The sequence below is a fragment of the Engystomops pustulosus genome, chromosome 7 (assembly GCF_040894005.1).
Source record: "Engystomops pustulosus chromosome 7, aEngPut4.maternal, whole genome shotgun sequence".
In the NCBI taxonomy this organism is placed as follows: Eukaryota; Metazoa; Chordata; class Amphibia; order Anura; family Leptodactylidae; genus Engystomops; species Engystomops pustulosus.
In genome coordinates, this window is record NC_092417.1 from 140,505,270 (window position 1) to 140,531,491 (window position 26,222).

Below are 26,222 nucleotides of genomic sequence, written 5' to 3' on the forward strand. Positions count from 1 at the left end.
CATCTTCATGAGAAGGCCGAGGATGCCATCAAGCATGAAAAATAAAAAGAGTGGACTTAACCCGTTGATATGCCACGTAACTTGTATGCCACACAACAAATATGCGTCTTTCCTAGCTTTAATAAGAGCCGTCTTGAGAGGTCACAGTTAAAGTCCACCATGGAGGGGACAATCACTGCTTGTCCAGTAAAAAGAGGATTAGCAAACAAAGATTTCAGCTTGGACGAAGCAGAAGAAATCAACGAGGATGGGATTCAAACCCATGCATGCAGAGCACAATGGATTAGCAGTCCATCGCCTTAACCACTCGGCCACCTCGTCCTGGTGAGCGCCGTGGTTCCCTTTGACAAACTCTCAAACAAAGTGTGCCTAGTCGGTGCCTGCAGAGTTTTGCTGATCGGTCATGGGCTGAGTGGGTCATACCTCGCCTCCTACAGTAAGTAATGCCTCAAGAAGATGCATGGAAAACCCTTGAAAGGTGGACCTATGCTAAGGGATGCCAAACCATTTCCAGACATCCCTGGCATGTCTTCCATCCATCTATTCTGCCTTATGCATGGAAAGCAGAGCAGGTAACAATTCTTGCTCTGCTAAGAAGCGGCTCAATCACCTATGGAACCGCAAACCTCTAGCTCTCCACGAAGTTCCAGCTGCTATTGTCGTCTGCAAATTTGTCGGTGTGGATGCCTTTTTCAAAAAGTTTTTGCTTTTCTAATTGTCATGACTGAAAGCTTCATCCTTTTACAAGTTGCTGCCAAGTATGGAACAGAACTCCAGTACCGTGTGGGCCCTTAAAGAAAGCAGTGGAAAACGACTGCGGATAAAGGGACACACCTCAGTTGTCTACCTAGTATCTGCTCACCTTCCTTTTTCCAGCCCTGAAAAGAAAAACCATGAAGGTTTGAGCCACCCCATCAGGTCATGAAAGGTTGCAGGAATTGGAAACATCCGATAGCAGTGGCGTTTTTTTTAAGCTGCACAGCTGTGCCAGCTTTGCCATCACAAGGCGCTGTGGCTTAGTTGGTTAAAGCGCCTGTCTAGTAAACAGGAGATCCTGAGTTCGAATCTCAGCAGTGCCTTTCTTTCTTCTCTTTTGAGCTTCTGAAGCAAACCAAAAAAAAGTTATTCGCTCACGTCTGACATCTTACTTGTCTTTCACACAGTCCTAAGGTAGACCAGTCAGGGGATCTAGAATCAGTACCAGCTAAAGGCTGCAAAGGACAAAGAGGCCTTCATCTTCATGAGAAGGCCGAGGATGCCATCAAGCATGAAAAATAAAAAGAGTGGACTTAACCCGTTGATATGCCACGTAACTTGTATGCCACACAACAAATATGCGTCTTTCCTAGCTTTAATAAGAGCCGTCTTGAGAGGTCACAGTTAAAGTCCACCATGGAGGGGACAATCACTGCTTGTCCAGTAAAAAGAGGATTAGCAAACAAAGATTTCAGCTTGGACGAAGCAGAAGAAATCGACGAGGATGGGATTCGAACCCATGCATGCAGAGCACAATGGATTAGCAGTCCATCGCCTTAACCACTCGGCCACCTCGTCCTGGTGAGTGCCATGGTTCCCTTTGACAAACTCCCAAACAAAGTGTGCCTAGTCGGTGCCTGCAAAGTTTTACTGATCGGTCATGGGCTGAGTGGGTCATACCTCGCCTCCTACAGTAAGTAATGCCTCAAGAAGATGCATGGAAAACCCTTGAAAGGTGGACCTATGCTAAGGGATGCCAAACCATTTCCAGACATCCCTGGCATGTCTTCCATCCATCTATTCTGCCTTATGCATGGAAAGCAGAGCAGGTAACAATTCTTGCTCTGCTAAGAAGCGGCTCAATCACCTATGGAACCGCAAACCTCTAGCTCTCCACGAAGTTCCAGCTGCTATTGTCGTCTGCAAATTTGTCGGTGTGGATGCCTTTTTCAAAAAGTTTTTGCTTTTCTAATTGTCATGACTGAAAGCTTCATCCTTTTACAAGTTGCTGCCAAGTATGGAACAGAACTCCAGTACCGTGTGGGCCCTTAAAGAAAGCAGTGAAAAACGACTGCGGATAAAGGGACACACCTCAGTTGTCTACCTAGTATCTGCTCACCTTCCTTTTTCCAGCCCTGAAAAGAAAAACCATGAAGGTTTGAGCCACCCCATCAGGTCATGAAAGGTTGCAGGAATTGGAAACATCCGATAGCAGTGGCGTTCTTTTTAAGCTGCACAGCTGTGCCAGCTTTGCCATCACAAGGCGCTGTGGCTTAGTTGGTTAAAGCGCCTGTCTAGTAAACAGGAGATCCTGAGTTCGAATCTCAGCAGTGGGTTTCTTTCTTCTCTTTTGAGCTTCTGAAGCAAACCAAAAAAAAGTTATTCGCTCACGTCTGACATCTTACTTGTCTTTCACACAGTCCTAAGGTAGACCAGTCAGGGGATCTAGAATCAGTACCAGCTAAAGGCTGCAAAGGACAAAGAGGCCTTCATCTTCATGAGAAGGCCGAGGATGCCATCAAGCATGAAAAATAAAAAGAGTGGACTTAACCCGTTGATATGCCACGTAACTTGTATGCCACACAACAAATATGCGTCTTTCCTAGCTTTAATAAGAGCCGTCTTGAGAGGTCACAGTTAAAGTCCACCATGGAGGGGACAATCACTGCTTGTCCAGTAAAAAGAGGATTAGCAAACAAAGATTTCAGCTTGGACGAAGCAGAAGAAATCGACGAGGATGGGATTCAAACCCATGCATGCAGAGCACAATGGATTAGCAGTCCATCGCCTTAACCACTCGGCCACCTCGTCCTGGTGAGCGCCGTGGTTCCCTTTGACAAACTCTCAAACAAAGTGTGCCTAGTCGGTGCCTGCAGAGTTTTGCTGATCGGTCATGGGCTGAGTGGGTCATACCTCGCCTCCTACAGTAAGTAATGCCTCAAGAAGATGCATGGAAAACCCTTGAAAGGTGGACCTATGCTAAGGGATGCCAAACCATTTCCAGACATCCCTGGCATGTCTTCCATCCATCTATTCTGCCTTATGCATGGAAAGCAGAGCAGGTAACAATTCTTGCTCTGCTAAGAAGCGGCTCAATCACCTATGGAACCGCAAACCTCTAGCTCTCCACGAAGTTCCAGCTGCTATTGTCGTTTGCAAATTTGTCGGTGTGGATGCCTTTTTCAAAAAGTTTTTGCTTTTCTAATTGTCATGACTGAAAGCTTCATCCTTTTACAAGTTGCTGCCAAGTATGGAACAGAACTCCAGTACCGTGTGGGCCCTTAAAGAAAGCAGTGGAAAACGACTGCGGATAAAGGGACATACCTCAGTTGTCTACCTAGTATCTGCTCACCTTCCTTTTTCCAGCCCTGAAAAGAAAAACCATGAAGGTTTGAGCCACCCCATCAGGTCATGAAAGGTTGCAGGAATTGGAAACATCCGATAGCAGTGGCGTTTTTTTTAAGCTGCACAGCTGTGCCAGCTTTGCCCTCACAAGGCGCTGTGGCTTAGTTGGTTAAAGCGCCTGTCTAGTAAACAGGAGATCCTGAGTTCGAATCTCAGCAGTGCCTTTCTTTCTTCTCTTTTGAGCTTCTGAAGCAAACCAAAAAAAAGTTATTCGCTCACGTCTGACATCTTACTTGTCTTTCACACAGTCCTAAGGTAGACCAGTCAGGGGATCTAGAATCAGTACCAGCTAAAGGCTGCAAAGGACAAAGAGGCCTTCATCTTCATGAGAAGGCCGAGGATGCCATAAAGCATGAAAAATAAAAAGAGTGGACTTAACCCGTTGATATGCCACGTAACTTGTATGCCACCCAACAAATATGCGTCTTTCCTAGCTTTAATAAGAGCCGTCTTGAGAGGTCACAGTTAAAGTCCACCATGGAGGGGACAATCACTGCTTGTCCAGTAAAAAGAGGATTAGCAAACAAAGATTTCAGCTTGGACGAAGCAGAAGAAATCGACGAGGATGGGATTCGAACCCATGCATGCAGAGCACAATGGATTAGCAGTCCATCGCCTTAACCACTCGGCCACCTCGTCCTGGTGAGCACCGTGGTTCCCTTTGACAAACTTCCAAACAAAGTGTGCCTAGTCGGTGCCTGCAGAGTTTTGCTGATCGGTCATGGGCTGAGTGGGTCATACCTCGCCTCCTACAGTAAGTAATGCCTCAAGAAGATGCATGGAAAACCCTTGAAAGGTGGACCTATGCTAAGGGATGCCAAACCATTTCCAGACATCCCTGGCATGTCTTCCATCCATCTATTCTGCCTTATGCATGGAAAGCAGAGCAGGTAACAATTCTTGCTCTGCTAAGAAGCGGCTCAATCACCTATGGAACCACAAACCTCTAGCTCTCCACGAAGTTCCAGCTGCTATTGTCGTCTGCAAATTTGTCGGTGTGGATGCCTTTTTCAAAAAGTTTTTGCTTTTCTAATTGTCATGACTGAAAGCTTCATCCTTTTACAAGTTGCTGCCAAGTATGGAACAGAACTCCAGTACCGTGTGGGCCCTTAAAGAAAGCAGTGGAAAACGACTGCGGATAAAGGGACACACCTCAGTTGTCTACCTAGTATCTGCTCACCTTCCTTTTTCCAGCCCTGAAAAGAAAAACCATGAAGGTTTGAGCCACCCCATCAGGTCATGAAAGGTTGCAGGAATTGGAAACATCCGATAGCAGTGGCGTTTTTTTTAAGCTGCACAGCTGTGCCAGCTTTTCCCTCACAAGGCGCTGTGGCTTAGTTGGTTAAAGCGCCTGTCTAGTAAACAGGAGATCCTGAGTTCGAATCTCAGCAGTGCCTTTCTTTCTTCTCTTTTGAGCTTCTGAAGCAAACCAAAAAAAAGTTATTCGCTCACGTCTGACATCTTACTTGTCTTTCACACAGTCCTAAGGTAGACCAGTCAGGGGATCTAGAATCAGTACCAGCTAAAGGCTGCAAAGGACAAAGAGGCCTTCATCTTCATGAGAAGGCCGAGGATGCCATCAAGCATGAAAAATAAAAAGAGTGGACTTAACCCGTTGATATGCCACGTAACTTGTATGCCACACAACAAATATGCGTCTTTCCTAGCTTTAATAAGAGCCGTCTTGAGAGGTCACAGTTAAAGTCCACCATGGAGGGGACAATCACTGCTTGTCCAGTAAAAAGAGGATTAGCAAACAAAGATTTCAGCTTGGACGAAGCAGAAGAAATCGACGAGGATGGGATTCGAACCCATGCATGCAGAGCACAATGGATTAGCAGTCCATCGGCTTAACCACTCGGCCACCTCGTCCTGGTGAGCGCCGTGGTTCCCTTTGACAAACTCTCAAACAAAGTGTGCCTAGTCGGTGCCTGCAGAGTTTTGCTGATCGGTCATGGGCTGAGTGGGTCATACCTCGCCTCCTACAGTAAGTAATGCCTCAAGAAGATGCATGGAAAACCCTTGAAAGGTGGACCTATGCTAAGGGATGCCAAACCATTTCCAGACATCCCTGGCATGTCTTCCATCCATCTATTCTGCCTTATGCATGGAAAGCAGAGCAGGTAACAATTCTTGCTCTGCTAAGAAGCGGCTCAATCACCTATGGAACCGCAAACCTCTAGCTCTCCACGAAGTTCCAGCTGCTATTGTCGTCTGCAAATTTGTCGGTGTGGATGCCTTTTTCAAAAAGTTTTTGCTTTTCTAATTGTCATGACTGAAAGCTTCATCCTTTTACAAGTTGCTGCCAAGTATGGAACAGAACTCCAGTACCGTGTGGGCCCTTAAAGAAAGCAGTGGAAAACGACTGCGGATAAAGGGACACACCTCAGTTGTCTACCTAGTATCTGCTCACATTCCTTTTTCCAGCCCTGAAAAGAAAAACCATGAAGGTTTGAGCCACCCCATCAGGTCATGAAAGGTTGCAGGAATTGGAAACATCCGATAGCAGTGGCGTTTTTTTTAAGCTGCACAGCTGTGCCAGCTTTGCCCTCACAAGGCGCTGTGGCTTAGTTGGTTAAAGCGCCTGTCTAGTAAACAGGAGATCCTGAGTTTGAATCTCAGCAGTGCCTTTCTTTCTTCTCTTTTGAGCTTCTGAAGCAAACCAAAAAAAAGTTATTCGCTCACGTCTGACATCTTACTTGTCTTTCACACAGTCCTAAGGTAGACCAGTCAGGGGATCTAGAATCAGTACCAGCTAAAGGCTGCAAAGGACAAAGAGGCCTTCATCTTCATGAGAAGGCCGAGGATGCCATCAAGCATGAAAAATAAAAAGAGTGGACTTAACCCGTTGATATGCCACGTAACTTGTATGCCACACAACAAATATGCGTCTTTCCTAGCTTTAATAAGAGCCGTCTTGAGAGGTCACAGTTAAAGTCCACCATGGAGGGGACAATCACTGCTTGTCCAGTAAAAAGAGGATTAGCAAACAAAGATTTCAGCTTGGACGAAGCAGAAGAAATCGACGAGGATGGGATTCGAACCCATGCATGCAGAGCACAATGGATTAGCAGTCCATCGCCTTAACCACTCGGCCACCTCGTCCTGGTGAGCGCCGTGGTTCCCTTTGACAAACTCCCAAACAAAGTGTGCCTAGTCGGTGCCTGCAAAGTTTTACTGATCGGTCATGGGCTGAGTGGGTCATACCTCGCCTCCTACAGTAAGTAATGCCTCAAGAAGATGCATGGAAAACCCTTGAAAGGTGGACCTATGCTAAGGGATGCCAAACCATTTCCAGACATCCCTGGCATGTCTTCCATCCATCTATTCTGCCTTATGCATGGAAAGCAGAGCAGGTAACAATTCTTGCTCTGCTAAGAAGCGGCTCAATCACCTATGGAACCGCAAACCTCTAGCTCTCCACGAAGTTCCAGCTGCTATTGTCGTTTGCAAATTTGTCGGTGTGGATGCCTTTTTCAAAAAGTTTTTGCTTTTCTAATTGTCATGACTGAAAGCTTCATCCTTTTACAAGTTGCTGCCAAGTATGGAACAGAACTCCAGTACCGTGTGGGCCCTTAAAGAAAGCAGTGGAAAACGACTGCGGATAAAGGGACATACCTCAGTTGTCTACCTAGTATCTGCTCACCTTCCTTTTTCCAGCCCTGAAAAGAAAAACCATGAAGGTTTGAGCCACCCCATCAGGTCATGAAAGGTTGCAGGAATTGGAAACATCCGATAGCAGTGGCGTTTTTTTTAAGCTGCACAGCTGTGCCAGCTTTGCCCTCACAAGGCGCTGTGGCTTAGTTGGTTAAAGCGCCTGTCTAGTAAACAGGAGATCCTGAGTTCGAATCTCAGCAGTGCCTTTCTTTCTTCTCTTTTGAGCTTCTGAAGCAAACCAAAAAAAAGTTATTCGCTCACGTCTGACATCTTACTTGTCTTTCACACAGTCCTAAGGTAGACCAGTCAGGGGATCTAGAATCAGTACCAGCTAAAGGCTGCAAAGGACAAAGAGGCCTTCATCTTCATGAGAAGGCCGAGGATGCCATAAAGCATGAAAAATAAAAAGAGTGGACTTAACCCGTTGATATGCCACGTAACTTGTATGCCACCCAACAAATATGCGTCTTTCCTAGCTTTAATAAGAGCCGTCTTGAGAGGTCACAGTTAAAGTCCACCATGGAGGGGACAATCACTGCTTGTCCAGTAAAAAGAGGATTAGCAAACAAAGATTTCAGCTTGGACGAAGCAGAAGAAATCGACGAGGATGGGATTCGAACCCATGCATGCAGAGCACAATGGATTAGCAGTCCATCGCCTTAACCACTCGGCCACCTCGTCCTGGTGAGCACCGTGGTTCCCTTTGACAAACTCCCAAACAAAGTGTGCCTAGTCGGTGCCTGCAGAGTTTTGCTGATCGGTCATGGGCTGAGTGGGTCATACCTCGCCTCCTACAGTAAGTAATGCCTCAAGAAGATGCATGGAAAACCCTTGAAAGGTGGACCTATGCTAAGGGATGCCAAACCATTTCCAGACATCCCTGGCATGTCTTCCATCCATCTATTCTGCCTTATGCATGGAAAGCAGAGCAGGTAACAATTCTTGCTCTGCTAAGAAGCGGCTCAATCACCTATGGAACCACAAACCTCTAGCTCTCCACGAAGTTCCAGCTGCTATTGTCGTCTTCAAATTTGTCGGTGTGGATGTCTTTTTCAAAAAGTTTTTGCTTTTCTAATTGTCATGACTGAAAGCTTCATCCTTTTACAAGTTGCTGCCAAGTATGGAACAGAACTCCAGTACCGTGTGGGCCCTTAAAGAAAGCAGTGGAAAACGACTGCGGATAAAGGGACACACCTCAGTTGTCTACCTAGTATCTGCTCACCTTCCTTTTTCCAGCCCTGAAAAGAAAAACCATGAAGGTTTGAGCCACCCCATCAGGTCATGAAAGGTTGCAGGAATTGGAAACATCCGATAGCAGTGGCGTTTTTTTTAAGCTGCACAGCTGTGCCAGCTTTGCCATCACAAGGCGCTGTGGCTTAGTTGCTTAAAGCGCCTGTCTAGTAAACAGGAGATCCTGAGTTCGAATCTCAGCAGGGGGTTTCTTTCTTCTCTTTTGAGCTTCTGAAGCAAACCAAAAAAGAGTTATTCGCTCACGTCTGACATCTTACTTGTCTTTCACACAGTCCTAAGGTAGACCAGTCAGGGGATCTAGAATCAGTACCAGCTAAAGGCTGCAAAGGACAAAGAGGCCTTCATCTTCATGAGAAGGCCGAGGATGCCATCAAGCATGAAAAATAAAAAGAGTGGACTTAACCCGTTGATATGCCACGTAACTTGTATGCCACACAACAAATATGCATCTTTCCTAGCTTTTATAAGAGCCGTCTTGAGAGGTCACAGTTAAAGTCCACCATGGAGGGGACAATCACTGCTTGTCCAGTAAAAAGAGGATTAGCAAACAAAGATTTCAGCTTGGACGAAGCAGAAGAAATCGACGAGGATGGGATTCGAACCCATGCATGCAGAGCACAATGGATTAGCAGTCCATCGCCTTAACCACTCGGCCACCTCGTCCTGGTGAGCGCCGTGGTTCCCTTTGACAAACTCCCAAACAAAGTGTGCCTAGTCGGTGCCTGCAGAGTTTTGCTGATCGGTCATGGGCTGAGTGGGTCATACCTCGCCTCCTACAGTAAGTAATGCCTCAAGAAGATGCATGGAAAACCCTTGAAAGGTGGACCTATGCTAAGGGATGCCAAACCATTTCCAGACATCCCTGGCATGTCTTCCATCCATCTATTCTGCCTTATGCATGGAAAGCAGAGCAGGTAACAATTCTTGCTCTGCTAAGAAGCGGCTCAATCACCTATGGAACCGCAAACCTCTAGCTCTCCACAAAGTTCTAGCTGCTATTGTCGTCTGCAAATTTGTCGGTGTGGATGCCTTTTTCAAAAAGTTTTTGCTTTTCTAATTGTCATGACTGAAAGCTTCATCCTTTTACAAGTTGCTGCCAAGTATGGAACAGAACTCCAGTACCGTGTGGGCCCTTAAAGAAAGCAGTGGAAAACGACTGCGGATAAAGGGACACACCTCAGTTGTCTACCTAGTATCTGCTCACCTTCCTTTTTCCAGCCCTGAAAAGAAAAACCATGAAGGTTTGAGCCACCCCATCAGGTCATGAAAGGTTGCAGGAATTGGAAACATCCGATAGCAGTGGCGTTTTTTTTAAGCTGCACAGCTGTGCCAGCTTTGCCATCACAAGGCGCTGTGGCTTAGTTGGTTAAAGCGCCTGTCTAGTAAACAGGAGATCCTGAGTTCGAATCTCAGCAGTGGGTTTCTTTCTTCTCTTTTGAGCTTCTGAAGCAAACCAAAAAAAAGTTATTCGCTCACGTCTGACATCTTACTTGTCTTTCACACAGTCCTAAGGTAGACCAGTCAGGGGATCTAGAATCAGTACCAGCTAAAGGCTGCAAAGGACAAAGAGGCCTTCATCTTCATGAGAAGGCCGAGGATGCCATCAAGCATGAAAAATAAAAAGAGTGGACTTAACCCGTTGATATGCCACGTAACTTGTATGCCACACAACAAATATGCATCTTTCCTAGCTTTTATAAGAGCCGTCTTGAGAGGTCACAGTTAAAGTCCACCATGGAGGGGACAATCACTGCTTGTCCAGTAAAAAGAGGATTAGCAAACAAAGATTTCAGCTTGGACGAAGCAGAAGAAATCGACGAGGATGGGATTCGAACCCATGCATGCAGAGCCCAATGGATTAGCAGTCCATCGCCTTAACCACTCGGCCACCTCGTCCTGGTGAGCGCCGTGGTTCCCTTTGACAAACTCCCAAACAAAGTGTGCCTAGTCGGTGCCTGCAGAGTTTTGCTGATCGGTCATGGGCTGAGTGGGTCATACCTCGCCTCCTACAGTAAGTAATGCCTCAAGAAGATGCATGGAAAACCCTTGAAAGGTGGACCTATGCTAAGAGATGCCAAACCATTTCCAGACATCCCTGGCATGTCTTCCATCCATCTATTCTGCCTTATGCATGGAAAGCAGAGCAGGTAACAATTCTTGCTCTGCTAAGAAGCGGCTCAATCACCTATGGAACCGCAAACCTCTAGCTCTCCACAAAGTTCCAGCTGCTATTGTCGTCTGCAAATTTGTCGGTGTGGATGCCTTTTTCAAAAAGTTTTTGCTTTTCTAATTGTCATGACTGAAAGCTTCATCCTTTTACAAGTTGCTGCCAAGTATGGAACAGAACTCCAGTACCGTGTGGGCCCTTAAAGAAAGCAGTGGAAAACGACTGCGGATAAAGGGACACACCTCAGTTGTCTACCTAGTATCTGCTCACCTTCCTTTTTCCAGCCCTGAAAAGAAAAACCATGAATGTTTGAGCCACCCCATCAGGTCATGAAAGGTTGCAGGAATTGGAAACATCCGATAGCAGTGGCGTTTTTTTTAAGCTGCACAGCTGTGCCAGCTTTGCCATCACAAGGCGCTGTGGCTTAGTTGGTTAAAGCGCCTGTCTAGTAAACAGGAGATCCTGAGTTCGAATCTCAGCAGTGGGTTTCTTTCTTCTCTTTTGAGCTTCTGAAGCAAACCAAAAAAAAGTTATTCGCTCACGTCTAACATCTTACTTGTCTTTCACACAGTCCTAAGGTAGACCAGTCAGGGGATCTAGAATCAGTACCAGCTAAAGGCTGCAAAGGACAAAGAGGCCTTCATCTTCATGAGAAGGCCGAGGATGCCATCAAGCATGAAAAATAAAAAGAGTGGACTTAACCCGTTGATATGCCACGTAACTTGTATGCCACACAACAAATATGCATCTTTCCTAGCTTTTATAAGAGCCGTCTTGAGAGGTCACAGTTAAAGTCCACCATGGAGGGGACAATCACTGCTTGTCCAGTAAAAAGAGGATTAGCAAACAAAGATTTCAGCTTGGACGAAGCAGAAGAAATCGACGAGGATGGGATTCGAACCCATGCATGCAGAGCACAATGGATTAGCAGTCCATCGCCTTAACCACTCGGCCACCTCGTCCTGGTGAGCGCCTTGGTTCCCTTTGACAAACTCCCAAACAAAGTGTGCCTAGTCGGTGCCTGCAGAGTTTTGCTGATCGGTCATGGGCTGAGTGGGTCATACCTCGCCTCCTACAGTAAGTAATGCCTCAAGAAGATGCATGGAAAACCCTTGAAAGGTGGACCTATGCTAAGGGATGCCAAACCATTTCCAGACATCCCTGGCATGTCTTCCATCCATCTATTCTGCCTTATGCATGGAAAGCAGAGCAGGTAACAATTCTTGCTCTGCTAAGAAGCGGCTCAATCACCTATGGAACCGCAAACCTCTAGCTCTCCACGAAGTTCCAGCTGCTATTGTCGTCTGCAAATTTGTCGGTGTGGATGCCTTTTTCAAAAAGTTTTTGCTTTTCTAATTGTCATGACTGAAAGCTTCATCCTTTTACAAGTTGCTGCCATTATGGAACAGAACTCCAGTACCGTGTGGGCCCTTAAAGAAAGCAGTGGAAAACGACTGCGGATAAAGGGACACACCTCAGTTGTCTACCTAGTATCTGCTCACCTTCCTTTTTCCAGCCCTGAAAAGAAAAACCATGAAGGTTTGAGCCACCCCATCAGGTCATGAAAAGTTGCAGGAATTGGAAACATCCGATAGCAGTGGCGTTTTTTTTTAGCTGCACAGCTGTGCCAGCTTTGCTATCACAAGGCGCTGTGGCTTAGTTGGTTAAAGCACCAGTCTAGTAAACAGGAGATCCTGAGTTCGAATCTCAGCAGTGCCTTTCTTTCTTCTCTTTTGAGCTTCTGAAGCAAACCAAAAAAAAGTTATTCGCTCACGTCTGACATCTTACTTGTCTTTCACACAGTCCTAAGGTAGACCAGTCAGGGGATCTAGAATCAGTACCAGCTAAAGGCTGCAAAGGACAAAGAGGCCTTCATCTTCATGAGAAGGCCGAGGATGCCATCAAGCATGAAAAATAAAAAGAGTGGACTTAACCCGTTGATATGCCACGTAACTTGTATGCCACACAACAAATATGCGTCTTTCCTAGCTTTAATAAGAGCCGTCTTGAGAGGTCACAGTTAAAGTCCACCATGGAGGGGACAATCACTGCTTGTCCAGTAAAAAGAGGATTAGCAAACAAAGATTTCAGCTTGGACGAAGCAGAAGAAATCGACGAGGATGGGATTCGAACCCATGCATGCAGAGCACAATGGATTAGCAGTCCATCGCCTTAACCACTCGGCCACCTCGTCCTGGTGAGCGCCATGGTTCCCTTTGACAAACTCCCAAACAAAGTGTGCCTAGTCGGTGCCTGCAAAGTTTTACTGATCGGTCATGGGCTGAGTGGGTCATACCTCGCCTCCTACAGTAAGTAATGCCTCAAGAAGATGCATGGAAAACCCTTGAAAGGTGGACCTATGCTAAGGGATGCCAAACCATTTCCAGACATCCCTGGCATGTCTTCCATCCATCTATTCTGCCTTATGCATGGAAAGCAGAGCAGGTAACAATTCTTGCTCTGCTAAGAAGCGGCTCAATCACCTATGGAACCGCAAACCTCTAGCTCTCCACGAAGTTCCAGCTGCTATTGTCGTCTGCAAATTTGTCGGTGTGGATGCCTTTTTCAAAAAGTTTTTGCTTTTCTAATTGTCATGACTGAAAGCTTCATCCTTTTACAAGTTGCTGCCAAGTATGGTACAGAACTCCAGTACCGTGTGGGCCCTTAAAGAAAGCAGTGGAAAACGACTGCGGATAAAGGGACACACCTCAGTTGTCTACCTAGTATCTGCTCACCTTCCTTTTTCCAGCCCTGAAAAGAAAAACCATGAAGGTTTGAGCCACCCCATCAGGTCATGAAAGTTTGCAGGAATTGGAAACATCCGATAGCAGTGGCGTTTTTTTTAAGCTGCACAGCTGTGCCAGCTTTGCCATCACAAGGCGCTGTGGCTTAGTTGGTTAAAGCACCTGTCTAGTAAACAGGAGATCCTGAGTTCGAATCTCAGCAGTGCCTTTCTTTCTTCTCTTTTGAGCTTCTGAAGCAAACCAAAAAAAAGTTATTCGCTCACGTCTGACATCTTACTTGTCTTTCACACAGTCCTAAGGTAGACCAGTCAGGGGATCTAGAATCAGTTCCAGCTAAAGGCTGCAAAGGACAAAGAGGCCTTCATCTTCATGAGAAGGCCGAGGATGCCATCAAGCATGAAAAATAAAAAGAGTGGACTTAACCCGTTGATATGCCACGTAACTTGTATGCCACACAACAAATATGCGTCTTTCCTAGCTTTAATAAGAGCCGTCTTGAGAGGTCACAGTTAAAGTCCACCATGGAGGGGACAATCACTGCTTGTCCAGTAAAAAGAGGATTAGCAAACAAAGATTTCAGCTTGGACGAAGCAGAAGAAATCGACGAGGATGGGATTCGAACCCATGCATGCAGAGCACAATGGATTAGCAGTCCATCGCCTTAACCACTCGGCCACCTCGTCCTGGTGAGCGCCGTGGTTCCCTTTGACAAACTCCCAAACAAAGTGTGCCTAGTCGGTGCCTGCAAAGTTTTACTGATCGGTCATGGGCTGAGTGGGTCATACCTCGCCTCCTACAGTAAGTAATGCCTCAAGAAGATGCATGGAAAACCCTTGAAAGGTGGACCTATGCTAAGGGATGCCAAACCATTTCCAGACATCCCTGGCATGTCTTCCATCCATCTATTCTGCCTTATGCATGGAAAGCAGAGCAGGTAACAATTCTTGCTCTGCTAAGAAGCGGCTCAATCACCTATGGAACCGCAAACCTCTAGCTCTCCACGAAGTTCCAGCTGCTATTGTCGTCTGCAAATTTGTCGGTGTGGATGCCTTTTTCAAAAAGTTTTTGCTTTTCTAATTGTCATGACTGAAAGCTTCATCCTTTTACAAGTTGCTGCCAAGTATGGAACAGAACTCCAGTACCGTGTGGGCCCTTAAAGAAAGCAGTGGAAAACGACTGCGGATAAAGGGACACACCTCAGTTGTCTACCTAGTATCTGCTCACATTCCTTTTTCCAGCCCTGAAAAGAAAAACCATGAAGGTTTGAGCCACCCCATCAGGTCATGAAAGGTTGCAGGAATTGGAAACATCCGATAGCAGTGGCGTTTTTTTTAAGCTGCACAGCTGTGCCAGCTTTGCCATCACAAGGCGCTGTGGCTTAGTTGGTTAAAGCACCTGTCTAGTAAACAGGAGATCCTGAGTTCGAATCTCAGCAGTGGGTTTCTTTCTTCTCTTTTGAGCTTCTGAAGCAAACCAAAAAAAAGTTATTCGCTCACGTCTGACATCTTACTTGTCTTTCACACAGTCCTAAGGTAGACCAGTCAGGGGATCTAGAATCAGTACCAGCTAAAGGCTGCAAAGGACAAAGAGGCCTTCATCTTCATGAGAAGGCCGAGGATGCCATCAAGCATGAAAAATAAAAAGAGTGGACTTAACCCGTTGATATGCCACGTAACTTGTATGCCACACAACAAATATGCATCTTTCCTAGCTTTTATAAGAGCCGTCTTGAGAGGTCACAGTTAAAGTCCACCATGGAGGGGACAATCACTGCTTGTCCAGTAAAAAGAGGATTAGCAAACAAAGATTTCAGCTTGGACGAAGCAGAAGAAATCGACGAGGATGGGATTCGAACCCATGCATGCAGAGCACAATGGATTAGCAGTCCATCGCCTTAACCACTCGGCCACCTCGTCCTGGTGAGCGCCGTGGTTCCCTTTGACAAACTCCCAAACAAAGTGTGCCTAGTCGGTGCCTGCAAAGTTTTACTGATCGGTCATGGGCTGAGTGGGTCATACCTCGCCTCCTACAGTAAGTAATGCCTCAAGAAGATGCATGGAAAACCCTTGAAAGGTGGACCTATGCTAAGGGATGCCAAACCATTTCCAGACATCCCTGGCATGTCTTCCATCCATCTATTCTGCCTTATGCATGGAAAGCAGAGCAGGTAACAATTCTTGCTCTGCTAAGAAGCGGCTCAATCACCTATGGAACCGCAAACCTCTAGCTCTCCACGAAGTTCCAGCTGCTATTGTCGTCTGCAAATTTGTCGGTGTGGATGCCTTTTTCAAAAAGTTTTTGCTTTTCTAATTGTCATGACTGAAAGCTTCATCCTTTTACAAGTTGCTGCCAAGTATGGAACAGAACTCCAGTACCGTGTGGGCCCTTAAAGAAAGCAGTGGAAAACGACTGCGGATAAAGGGACACACCTCAGTTGTCTACCTAGTATCTGCTCACATTCCTTTTTCCAGCCCTTAAAAGAAAAACCATGAAGGTTTGAGCCACCCCATCAGGTCATGAAAGGTTGCAGGAATTGGAAACATCCGATAGCAGTGGCGTTTTTTTTAAGCTGCACAGCTGTGCCAGCTTTGCCATCACAAGGCGCTGTGGCTTAGTTGGTTAAAGCGCCTGTCTAGTAAACAGGAGATCCTGAGTTCGAATCTAAGCAGTGCCTTTCTTTCTTCTCTTTTGAGCTTCTGAAGCAAACCAAAAAAAAGTTATTCGCTCACGTCTGACATCTTACTTGTCTTTCACACAGTCCTAAGGTAGACCAGTCAGGGGATCTAGAATCAGTACCAGCTAAAGGCTGCAAAGGACAAAGAGGCCTTCATCTTCATGAGAAGGCCGAGGATGCCATCAAGCATGAAAAATAAAAAGAGTGGACTTAACCCGTTTATATGCCACGTAACTTGTATGCCACACAACAAATATGCGTCTTTCCTAGCTTTAATAAGAGCCGTCTTGAGAGGTCACAGTTAAAGTCCACCATGGAGGGGACAATCACTGCTTGTCCAGTAAAAAGAGGATTAGCAAACAAAGATTTCAGCTTGGACGAAGCAGAAGAAATCGACGAGGATGGGATTCGAACCCTTGCATGCAGAGCACAATGGATTAGCAGTCCATCGCCTTAACCACTCGGCCACCTCGTCCTGGTGAGTGCCGTGGTTCGCTTTGACAAACTCCCAAACAAAGTGTGCCTAGTCGGTGCCTGCAGAGTTTTGCTGAACGGTCATGGGCTGAGTGGGTCATACCTCGCCTCCTACAGTAAGTAATGCCTCAAGAAGATGCATGGAAAACCCTTGAAAGGTGGACCTATGCTAAGGGATGCCAAACCATTTCCAGACATCCCTGGCATGTCTTCCATCCATCTATTCTGCCTTATGCATGGAAAGCAGAGCAGGTAACAATTCTTGCTCTGCTAAGAAGCGGCTCAATCACCTATGGAACCGCAAACCTCTAGCTCTCCACGAAGTTCCAGCTGCTATTGTCGTCTGCAAATTTGTCGGTGTGGATGCCTTTTTCAAAAAGTTTTTGCTTTTCTAATTGTCATGACTGAAAGCTTCATCCTTTTACAAGTTGCTGCCAAGTATGGAACAGAACTCCAGTACCGTGTGGGCCCTTAAAGAAAGCAGTGGAAAACGACTGCGGATAAAGGGACACACCTCAGTTGTCTACCTAGTATCTGCTCACCTTCCTTTTTCCAGCCCTGAAAAGAAAAACCATGAAGGTTTGAGCCACCCCATCAGGTCATGAAAGGTTGCAGGAATTGGAAACATCCGATAGCAGTGGCGTTTTTTTTAAGCTGCACAGCTGTGCCAGCTTTGCCATCACAAGGCGCTGTGGCTTAGTTGGTTAAAGCGCCTGTCTAGTAAACAGGAGATCCTGAGTTCGAATCTCAGCAGTGCCTTTCTTTCTTCTCTTTTGAGCTTCTGAAGCAAACCAAAAAAAAGTTATTCGCTCACGTCTGACATCTTACTTGTCTTTCACACAGTCCTAAGGTAGACCAGTCAGGGGATCTAGAATCAGTACCAGCTAAAGGCTGCAAAGGACAAAGAGGCCTTCATCTTCATGAGAAGGCCGAGGATGCCATCAAGCATGAAAAATAAAAAGAGTGGACTTAACCCGTTGATATGCCACGTAACTTGTATGCCACACAACAAATATGCATCTTTCCTAGCTTTTATAAGAGCCGTCTTGAGAGGTCACAGTTAAAGTCCACCATGGAGGGGACAATCACTGCTTGTCCAGTAAAAAGAGGATTAGCAAACAAAGATTTCAGCTTGGACGAAGCAGAAGAAATCGACGAGGATGGGATTCGAACCCATGCATGCAGAGCACAATGGATTAGCAGTCCATCGCCTTAACCACTCGGCCACCTCGTCCTGGTGAGCGCCGTGGTTCCCTTTGACAAACTCCCAAACAAAGTGTGCCTAGTCGGTGCCTGCAGAGTTTTGCTGATCGGTCATGGGCTGAGTGGGTCATACCTCGCCTCCTACAGTAAGTAATGCCTCAAGAAGATGCATGGAAAACCCTTGAAAGGTGGACCTATGCTAAGGGATGCCAAACCATTTCCAGACATCCCTGGCATGTCTTCCATCCATCTATTCTGCCTTATGCATGGAAAGCAGAGCAGGTAACAATTCTTGCTCTGCTAAGAAGCGGCTCAATCACCTATGGAACCGCAAACCTCTAGCTCTCCACGAAGTTCCAGCTGCTATTGTCGTCTGCAAATTTGTCGGTGTGGATGCCTTTTTCAAAAAGTTTTTGCTTTTCTAATTGTCATGACTGAAAGCTTCATCCTTTTACAAGTTGCTGCCAAGTATGGAACAGAACTCCAGTACCGTGTGGGCCCTTAAAGAAAGCAGTGGAAAACGACTGCGGACAAAGGGACACACCTCAGTTGTCTACCTAGTATCTGCTCACCTTCCTTTTTCCAGCCCTGAAAAGAAAAACCATGAAGGTTTGAGCCACCCCATCAGGTCATGAAAGGTTGCAGGAATTGGAAACATCCGATAGCAGTGGCGTTTTTTTTAAGCTGCACAGCTGTGCCAGCTTTGCCATCACAAGGCGCTGTGGCTTAGTTGGTTAAAGTGCCTGTCTAGTAAACAGGAGATCCTGAGTTCGAATCTCAGCAGTGGGTTTCTTTCTTCTCTTTTGAGCTTCTGAAGCAAACCAAAAAAAAGTTATTCGCTCACGTCTGACATCTTACTTGTCTTTCACACAGTCCTAAGGTAGACCAGTCAGGGGATCTAGAATCAGTACCAGCTAAAGGCTGCAAAGGACAAAGAGGCCTTCATCTTCATGAGAAGGCCGAGGATGCCATCAAGCATGAAAAATAAAAAGAGTGGACTTAACCCGTTGATATGCCACGTAACTTGTATGCCACACAACAAATATGCATCTTTCCTAGCTTTTATAAGAGCCGTCTTGAGAGGTCACAGTTAAAGTCCACCATGGAGGGGACAATCACTGCTTGTCCAGTAAAAAGAGGATTAGCAAACAAAGATTTCAGCTTGGACGAAGCAGAAGAAATCGACGAGGATGGGATTCGAACCCATGCATGCAGAGCACAATGGATTAGCAGTCCATCGCCTTAACCACTCGGCCACCTCGTCCTGGTGAGCGCCGTGGTTCCCTTTGACAAACTCCCAAACAAAGTGTGCCTAGTCGGTGCCTGCAGAGTTTTGCTGATCGGTCATGGGCTGAGTGGGTCATACCTCGCCTCCTACAGTAAGTAATGCCTCAAGAAGATGCATGGAAAACCCTTGAAAGGTGGACCTATGCTAAGGGATGCCAAACCATTTCCAGACATCCCTGGCATGTCTTCCATCCATCTATTCTGCCTTATGCATGGAAAGCAGAGCAGGTAACAATTCTTGCTCTGCTAAGAAGCGGCTCAATCACCTATGGAACCGCAAACCTCTAGCTCTCCACAAAGTTCCAGCTGCTATTGTCGTCTGCAAATTTGTCGGTGTGGATGCCTTTTTCAAAAAGTTTTTGCTTTTCTAATTGTCATGACTGAAAGCTTCATCCTTTTACAAGTTGCTGCCAAGTATGGAACAGAACTCCAGTACCGTGTGGGCCCTTAAAGAAAGCAGTGGAAAACGACTGCGGATAAAGGGACACACCTCAGTTGTCTACCTAGTATCTGCTCACCTTCCTTTTTCCAGCCCTGAAAAGAAAAACCATGAATGTTTGAGCCACCCCATCAGGTCATGAAAGGTTGCAGGAATTGGAAACATCCGATAGCAGTGGCGTTTTTTTTAAGCTGCACAGCTGTGCCAGCTTTGCCATCACAAGGCGCTGTGGCTTAGTTGGTTAAAGTGCCTGTCTAGTAAACAGGAGATCCTGAGTTCGAATCTCAGCAGTGGGTTTCTTTCTTCTCTTTTGAGCTTCTGAAGCAAACCAAAAAAAAGTTATTCGCTCACGTCTGACATCTTACTTGTCTTTCACACAGTCCTAAGGTAGACCAGTCAGGGGATCTAGAATCAGTACCAGCTAAAGGCTGCAAAGGACAAAGAGGCCTTCATCTTCATGAGAAGGCCGAGGATGCCATCAAGCATGAAAAATAAAAAGAGTGGACTTAACCCGTTGATATGCCACGTAACTTGTATGCCACACAACAAATATGCATCTTTCCTAGCTTTTATAAGAGCCGTCTTGAGAGGTCACAGTTAAAGTCCACCATGGAGGGGACAATCACTGCTTGTCCGGTAAAAAGAGGATTAGCAAACAAAGATTTCAGCTTGGACGAAGCAGAAGAAATCGACAAGGATGGGATTCGAACCCATGCATGCAGAGCACAATGGATTAGCAGTCCATCGCCTTAACCACTCGGCCACCTCGTCCTGGTGAGCGCCGTGGTTCCCTTTGACAAACTCCCAAACAAAGTGTGCCTAGTCGGTGCCTGCAAAGTTTTACTGATCGGTCATGGGCTGAGTGGGTCATACCTCGCCTCCTACAGTAAGTAATGCCTCAAGAAGATGCATGGAAAACCCTTGAAAGGTGGACCTATGCTAAGGGATGCCAAACCATTTCCAGACATCCCTGGCATGTCTTCCATCCATCTATTCTGCCTTATGCATGGAAAGCAGAGCAGGTAACAATTCTTGCTCTGCTAAGAAGCGGCTCAATCACCTATGGAACCGCAAACCTCTAGCTCTCCACGAAGTTCCAGCTGCTATTGTCGTCTGCAAATTTGTCGGTGTGGATGCCTTTTTCAAAAAGTTTTTGCTTTTCTAATTGTCATGACTGAAAGCTTCATCCTTTTACAAGTTGCTGCCAAGTATGGAACAGAACTCCAGTACCGTGTGGGCCCTTAAAGAAAGCAGTGGAAAACGACTGCGGATAAAGGGACACACCTCAGTTGTCTACCTAGTATCTGCTCACCTTCCTTTTTCCAGCCCTGAAAAGAAAAACCATGAATGTTTGAGCCACCCCATCAGGTCATGAAAGGTTGCAGGAATTGGAAACATTTAATAGCAGTGGCGTTTTTTTTAAGCTGCACAGCTGTGCCAGCTTTGCCATCACAAGGCGCTGTGGCTTAGTTGGTTAACGCGCCTGTCTAGTAAACAGGAGATCCTGAGTTCGAATCTCAGCAGTGCCTTTCTTTCTTCTCTTTTGAGCTTCTGAAGCAAACCAAAAAAAAGTTATTCGCTCACGTCTGACATCTTACTTGTCTTTCACACAGTCCTAAGGTAGACCAGTCAGGGGATCTAGAATCAGTACCAGCTAAAGGCTGCAAAGGACAAAGAGGCCTTCATCTTCATGAGAAGGCCGAGGATGCCATCAAGCATGAAAAATAAAAAGAGTGGACTTAACCCGTTGATATGCCACGTAACTTGTATGCCACACAACAAATATGCGTCTTTCCTAGCTTTAATAAGAGCCGTCTTGAGAGGTCACAGTTAAAGTCCACCATGGAGGGGACAATCACTGCTTGTCCAGTAAAAAGAGGAATAGCAAACAAAGATTTCAGCTTGGACGAAGCAGAAGAAATCGACGAGGATGGGATTCGAACCCATGCATGCAGAGCACAATGGATTAGCAGTCCATCGCCTTAACCACTCGGCCACCTCGTCCTGGTGAGCGCCTTGGTTCCCTTTGACAAACTCCCAAACAAAGTGTGCCTAGTCGGTGCCTGCAAAGTTTTACTGATCGGTCATGGGCTGAGTGGGTCCTACCTCGCCTCCTACAGTAAGTAATGCCTCAAGAAGATGCATGGAAAACCCTTGAAAGGTGGACCTATGCTAAGGGATGCCAAACCATTTCCAGACATCCCTGGCATGTCTTCCATCCATCTATTCTGCCTTATGCATGGAAAGCAGAGCAGGTAACAATTCTTGCTCTGCTAAGAAGCGGCTCAATCACCTATGGAACCGCAAACCTCTAGCTCTCCACGAAGTTCCAGCTGCTATTGTCGTCTGCAAATTTGTCGGTGCGGATGCCTTTTTCAAAAAGTTTTTGCTTTTCTAATTGTCATGACTGAAAGCTTCATCCTTTTACAAGTTGCTGCCAAGTATGGAACAGAACTCCAGTACCGTGTGGGCCCTTAAAGAAAGCAGTGGAAAACGACTGCGGATAAAGGGACACACCTCAGTTGTCTACCTAGTATCTGCTCACCTTCCTTTTTCCAGCCCTGAAAAGAAAAACCATGAAGGTTTGAGCCACCCCATCAGGTCATGAAAGGTTGCAGGAATTGGAAACATCCGATAGCAGTGGCGTTTTTTTTAAGCTGCACAGCTGTGCCAGCTTTGCCATCACAAGGCGCTGTGGCTTAGTTGGTTAAAGCGCCTGTCTAGTAAACAGGAGATCCTGAGTTCGAATCTCAGCAGTGCCTTTCTTTCTTCTCTTTTGAGCTTCTGAAGCAAACCAAAAAAAAGTTATTCGCTCACGTCTGACATCTTACTTGTCTTTCACACAGTCCTAAGGTAGACCAGTCAGGGGATCTAGAATCAGTACCAGCTAAAGGCTGCAAAGGACAAAGAGGCCTTCATCTTCATGAGAAGGCCGAGGATGCCATCAAGCATGAAAAATAAAAAGAGTGGACTTAACCCGTTGATATGCCACGTAACTTGTATGCCACACAACAAATATGCGTCTTTCCTAGCTTTTATAAGAGCCGTCTTGAGAGTTCACAGTTAAAGTCCACCATGGAGGGGACAATCACTGCTTGTCCAGTAAAAAGAGGATTAGCAAACAAAGATTTCAGCTTGGACGAAGCAGAAGAAATCGACGAGGATGGGATTCGAACCCATGCATGCAGAGCACAATGGATTAGCAGTCCATCGCCTTAACCACTCGGCCACCTCGTCCTGGTGAGCGCTGTGGTTCCCTTTGACAAACTCCCAAACAAAGTGTGCCTAGTCGGTGCCTGCAGAGTTTTGCTGATCGGTCATGGGCTGAGTGGGTCATACCTCGCCTCCTACAGTAAGTAATGCCTCAAGAAGATGCATGGAAAACCCTTGAAAGGTGGACCTATGCTAAGGGATGCCAAACCATTTCCAGACATCCCTGCCATGTCTTCCATCCATCTATTCTGCCTTATGCATGGAAAGCAGAGCAGGTAACAATTCTTGCTCTGCTAAGAAGCGGCTCAATCACCTATGGAACCGCAAACCTCTAGCTCTCCACGAAGTTCCAGCTGCTATTGTCGTCTGCAAATTTGTCGGTGTGGATGCCTTTTTCAAAAAGTTTTTGCTTTTCTAATTGTCATGACTGAAAGCTTCATCCTTTTACAAGTTGCTGCCAAGTATGGAACAGAACTCCAGTACCGTGTGGGCCCTTAAAGAAAGCAGTGGAAAACGACTGCGGACAAAGGGACACACCTCAGTTGTCTACCTAGTATCTGCTCACCTTCCTTTTTCCAGCCCTGAAAAGAAAAACCATGAAGGTTTGAGCCACCCCATCAGGTCATGAAAGGTTGCAGGAATTGGAAACATCCGATAGCAGTGGCGTTTTTTTTAAGCTGCACAGCTGTGCCAGCTTTGCCATCACAAGGCGCTGTGGCTTAGTTGGTTAAAGCGCCTGTCTAGTAAACAGGAGATCCTGAGTTCGAATCTCAGCAGTGCCTTTCTTTCTTCTCTTTTGAGCTTCTGAAGCAAACCAAAAAAAAGTTATTCGCTCACGTCTGACATCTTACTTGTCTTTCACACAGTCCTAAGGTAGACCAGTCAGGGGATCTAGAATCAGTACCAGCTAAAGGCTGCAAAGGACAAAGAGGCCTTCATCTTCATGAGAAGGCCGAGGATGCCATCAACCATGAAAAATAAAAAGAGTGGACTTAACCCGTTGATATGCCACGTAACTTGTATGCCACACAACAAATATGCGTCTTTCCTAGCTTTAATAAGAGCCGTCTTGAGAGGTCACAGTTAAAGTCCACCATGGAGGGGACAATCACTGCTTGTCCAGTAAAAAGAGGATTAGCAAACAAAGATTTCAGCTTGGACGAAGCAGAAGAAATCGACAAGGATGGGATTCGAACCCATGCATGCAGAGCACAATGGATTAGCAGTCCATCGCCTTAACCACTCGGCCACCTCGTCCTGGTGAGCGCCGTGGTTCCCTTTGACAAACTCCCAAACAAAGTGTGCCTAGTCGGTGCCTGCAAAGTTTTACTGATCGGTCATGGGCTGAGTGGGTCATACCTCGCCTCCTACAGTAAGTAATGCCTCAAGAAGATGCATGGAAAACCCTTGAAAGGTGGACCTATGCTAAGGGATGCCAAACCATTTCCAGACATCCCTGGCATGTCTTCCATCCATCTATTCTGCCTTATGCATGGAAAGCAGAGCAGGTAACAATTCTTGCTCTGCTAAGAAGCGGCTCAATCACCTATGGAACCGCAAACCTCTAGCTCTCCACGAAGTTCCAGCTGCTATTGTCGTCTGCAAATTTGTCGGTGTGGATGCCTTTTTCAAAAAGTTTTTGCTTTTCTAATTGTCATGACTGAAAGCTTCATCCTTTTACAAGTTGCTGCCAAGTATGGAACAGAACTCCAGTACCGTGTGGGCCCTTAAAGAAAGCAGTGGAAAACGACTGCGGATAAAGGGACACACCTCAGTTGTCTACCTAGTATCTGCTCACCTTCCTTTTTCCAGCCCTGAAAAGAAAAACCATGAAGGTTTGAGCCACCCCATCAGGTCATGAAAGGTTGCAGGAATTGGAAACATCCGATAGCAGTGGCGTTTTTTTTAAGCTGCACAGCTGTGCCAGCTTTGCCATCACAAGGCGCTGTGGCTTAGTTGGTTAAAGCACCTGTCTAGTAAACAGGAGATCCTGAGTTCGAATCTCAGCAGTGCATTTCTTTCTTCTCTTTTGAGCTTCTGAAGCAAACCAAAAAAAAGTTATTCGCTCACATCTGACATCTTACTTGTCTTTCACACAGTCCTAAGGTAGACCAGTCAGGGGATCTAGAATCAGTACCAGCTAAAGGCTGCAAAGGACAAAGAGGCCTTCATCTTCATGAGAAGGCCGAGGATGCCATCAAGCATGAAAAATAAAAAGAGTGGACTTAACCCGTTGATATGCCACGTAACTTGTATGCCACACAACAAATATGCGTCTTTCCTAGCTTTAATAAGAGCCGTCTTGAGAGGTCACAGTTAAAGTCCACCATGGAGGGGACAATCACTGCTTGTCCAGTAAAAAGAGGATTAGCAAACAAAGATTTCAGCTTGGACGAAGCAGAAGAAATCGACGAGGATGGGATTCGAACCCATGCATGCAGAGCACAATGGATTAGCAGTCCATCGCCTTAACCACTCGGCCACCTCGTCCTGGTGAGCGCCTTGGTTCCCTTTGACAAACTCCCAAACAAAGTGTGCCTAGTCGGTGCCTGCAAAGTTTTACTGATCGGTCATGGGCTGAGTGGGTCCTACCTCGCCTCCTACAGTAAGTAATGCCTCAAGAAGATGCATGGAAAACCCTTGAAAGGTGGACCTATGCTAAGGGATGCCAAACCATTTCCAGACATCCCTGGCATGTCTTCCATCCATCTATTCTGCCTTATGCATGGAAAGCAGAGCAGGTAACAATTCTTGCTCTGCTAAGAAGCGGCTCAATCACCTATGGAACCGCAAACCTCTAGCTCTCCACGAAGTTCCAGCTGCTATTGTCGTCTGCAAATTTGTCGGTGTGGATGCCTTTTTCAAAAAGTTTTTGCTTTTCTAATTGTCATGACTGAAAGCGTCATCCTTTTACAAGTTGCTGCCAAGTATGGAACAGAACTCCAGTACCGTGTGGGCCCTTAAAGAAAGCAGTGGAAAACGACTGCGGATAAAGGGACACACCTCAGTTGTCTACCTAGTATCTGCTCACCTTCCTTTTTCCAGCCCTGAAAAGAAAAACCATGAAGGTTTGAGCCACCCCATCAGGTCATGAAAGGTTGCAGGAATTGGAAACATCCGATAGCAGTGGCGTTTTTTTTAAGCTGCACAGCTGTGCCAGCTTTGCCATCACAAGGCGCTGTGGCTTAGTTGGTTAAAGCGCCTGTCTAGTAAACAGGAGATCCTGAGTTCGAATCTCAGCAGTGCCTTTCTTTCTTCTCTTTTGAGCTTCTGAAGCAAACCAAAAAAAAGTTATTCGCTCACGTCTGACATCTTACTTGTCTTTCACACAGTCCTAAGGTAGACCAGTCAGGGGATCTAGAATCAGTACCAGCTAAAGGCTGCAAAGGACAAAGAGGCCTTCATCTTCATGAGAAGGCCGAGGATGCCCTCAAGCATGAAAAATAAAAAGAGTGGACTTAACCCGTTGATATGCCACGTAACTTGTATGCCACACAACAAATATGCGTCTTTCCTAGCTTTAATAAGAGCCGTCTTGAGAGTTCACAGTTAAAGTCCACCATGGAGGGGACAATCACTGCTTGTCCAGTAAAAAGAGGATTAGCAAACAAAGATTTCAGCTTGGACGAAGCAGAAGAAATCGACGAGGATGGGATTCGAACCCATGCATGCAGAGCACAATGGATTAGCAGTCCATCGCCTTAACCACTCGGCCACCTCGTCCTGGTGAGC

At 46.2% G+C, this 26,222-nt stretch overlaps 24 non-coding genes across 24 annotated transcripts; 9 read left to right on the forward strand and 15 right to left on the reverse strand.

Moving 5' to 3' along the window:
* The first annotated feature begins 1,005 nt into the window (after positions 1-1,005).
* On the forward strand, positions 1,006-1,079 carry TRNAT-AGU (transfer RNA threonine (anticodon AGU)). Its single transcript has one exon. It is a non-coding gene; the product is annotated as a tRNA-Thr (tRNA).
* Positions 1,080-1,472: 393 nt separating this feature from the next.
* On the reverse strand, positions 1,473-1,554 carry TRNAS-GCU (transfer RNA serine (anticodon GCU)). The gene has a single exon. It is a non-coding gene; the product is annotated as a tRNA-Ser (tRNA).
* Positions 1,555-3,471: 1,917 nt separating this feature from the next.
* On the forward strand, positions 3,472-3,545 carry TRNAT-AGU (transfer RNA threonine (anticodon AGU)). The gene has a single exon. It is a non-coding gene; the product is annotated as a tRNA-Thr (tRNA).
* Positions 3,546-3,938: 393 nt separating this feature from the next.
* Positions 3,939-4,020, reverse strand: TRNAS-GCU (transfer RNA serine (anticodon GCU)). Its single transcript has one exon. It is a non-coding gene; the product is annotated as a tRNA-Ser (tRNA).
* Positions 4,021-4,704: 684 nt separating this feature from the next.
* Positions 4,705-4,778, forward strand: TRNAT-AGU (transfer RNA threonine (anticodon AGU)). The gene has a single exon. It is a non-coding gene; the product is annotated as a tRNA-Thr (tRNA).
* Positions 4,779-6,404: 1,626 nt separating this feature from the next.
* TRNAS-GCU (transfer RNA serine (anticodon GCU)) lies at positions 6,405-6,486 on the reverse strand. The gene has a single exon. It is a non-coding gene; the product is annotated as a tRNA-Ser (tRNA).
* Positions 6,487-7,170: 684 nt separating this feature from the next.
* On the forward strand, positions 7,171-7,244 carry TRNAT-AGU (transfer RNA threonine (anticodon AGU)). Its single transcript has one exon. It is a non-coding gene; the product is annotated as a tRNA-Thr (tRNA).
* A 393-nt stretch (positions 7,245-7,637) lies between these two features.
* On the reverse strand, positions 7,638-7,719 carry TRNAS-GCU (transfer RNA serine (anticodon GCU)). Its single transcript has one exon. It is a non-coding gene; the product is annotated as a tRNA-Ser (tRNA).
* Positions 7,720-8,870: 1,151 nt separating this feature from the next.
* Positions 8,871-8,952, reverse strand: TRNAS-GCU (transfer RNA serine (anticodon GCU)). Its single transcript has one exon. It is a non-coding gene; the product is annotated as a tRNA-Ser (tRNA).
* Positions 8,953-11,336: 2,384 nt separating this feature from the next.
* On the reverse strand, positions 11,337-11,418 carry TRNAS-GCU (transfer RNA serine (anticodon GCU)). Its single transcript has one exon. It is a non-coding gene; the product is annotated as a tRNA-Ser (tRNA).
* A 1,150-nt stretch (positions 11,419-12,568) lies between these two features.
* Positions 12,569-12,650, reverse strand: TRNAS-GCU (transfer RNA serine (anticodon GCU)). The gene has a single exon. It is a non-coding gene; the product is annotated as a tRNA-Ser (tRNA).
* Positions 12,651-13,334: 684 nt separating this feature from the next.
* On the forward strand, positions 13,335-13,408 carry TRNAT-AGU (transfer RNA threonine (anticodon AGU)). Its single transcript has one exon. It is a non-coding gene; the product is annotated as a tRNA-Thr (tRNA).
* Positions 13,409-13,801: 393 nt separating this feature from the next.
* Positions 13,802-13,883, reverse strand: TRNAS-GCU (transfer RNA serine (anticodon GCU)). Its single transcript has one exon. It is a non-coding gene; the product is annotated as a tRNA-Ser (tRNA).
* Positions 13,884-15,034: 1,151 nt separating this feature from the next.
* TRNAS-GCU (transfer RNA serine (anticodon GCU)) lies at positions 15,035-15,116 on the reverse strand. Its single transcript has one exon. It is a non-coding gene; the product is annotated as a tRNA-Ser (tRNA).
* A 1,917-nt stretch (positions 15,117-17,033) lies between these two features.
* On the forward strand, positions 17,034-17,107 carry TRNAT-AGU (transfer RNA threonine (anticodon AGU)). Its single transcript has one exon. It is a non-coding gene; the product is annotated as a tRNA-Thr (tRNA).
* Positions 17,108-17,500: 393 nt separating this feature from the next.
* Positions 17,501-17,582, reverse strand: TRNAS-GCU (transfer RNA serine (anticodon GCU)). The gene has a single exon. It is a non-coding gene; the product is annotated as a tRNA-Ser (tRNA).
* Positions 17,583-18,733: 1,151 nt separating this feature from the next.
* On the reverse strand, positions 18,734-18,815 carry TRNAS-GCU (transfer RNA serine (anticodon GCU)). Its single transcript has one exon. It is a non-coding gene; the product is annotated as a tRNA-Ser (tRNA).
* A 2,384-nt stretch (positions 18,816-21,199) lies between these two features.
* On the reverse strand, positions 21,200-21,281 carry TRNAS-GCU (transfer RNA serine (anticodon GCU)). The gene has a single exon. It is a non-coding gene; the product is annotated as a tRNA-Ser (tRNA).
* A 684-nt stretch (positions 21,282-21,965) lies between these two features.
* Positions 21,966-22,039, forward strand: TRNAT-AGU (transfer RNA threonine (anticodon AGU)). Its single transcript has one exon. It is a non-coding gene; the product is annotated as a tRNA-Thr (tRNA).
* A 393-nt stretch (positions 22,040-22,432) lies between these two features.
* On the reverse strand, positions 22,433-22,514 carry TRNAS-GCU (transfer RNA serine (anticodon GCU)). Its single transcript has one exon. It is a non-coding gene; the product is annotated as a tRNA-Ser (tRNA).
* Positions 22,515-23,198: 684 nt separating this feature from the next.
* On the forward strand, positions 23,199-23,272 carry TRNAT-AGU (transfer RNA threonine (anticodon AGU)). The gene has a single exon. It is a non-coding gene; the product is annotated as a tRNA-Thr (tRNA).
* Positions 23,273-24,898: 1,626 nt separating this feature from the next.
* Positions 24,899-24,980, reverse strand: TRNAS-GCU (transfer RNA serine (anticodon GCU)). Its single transcript has one exon. It is a non-coding gene; the product is annotated as a tRNA-Ser (tRNA).
* A 684-nt stretch (positions 24,981-25,664) lies between these two features.
* Positions 25,665-25,738, forward strand: TRNAT-AGU (transfer RNA threonine (anticodon AGU)). The gene has a single exon. It is a non-coding gene; the product is annotated as a tRNA-Thr (tRNA).
* A 393-nt stretch (positions 25,739-26,131) lies between these two features.
* TRNAS-GCU (transfer RNA serine (anticodon GCU)) lies at positions 26,132-26,213 on the reverse strand. The gene has a single exon. It is a non-coding gene; the product is annotated as a tRNA-Ser (tRNA).
* Between the last annotated feature and the right edge of the window lie 9 nt (positions 26,214-26,222).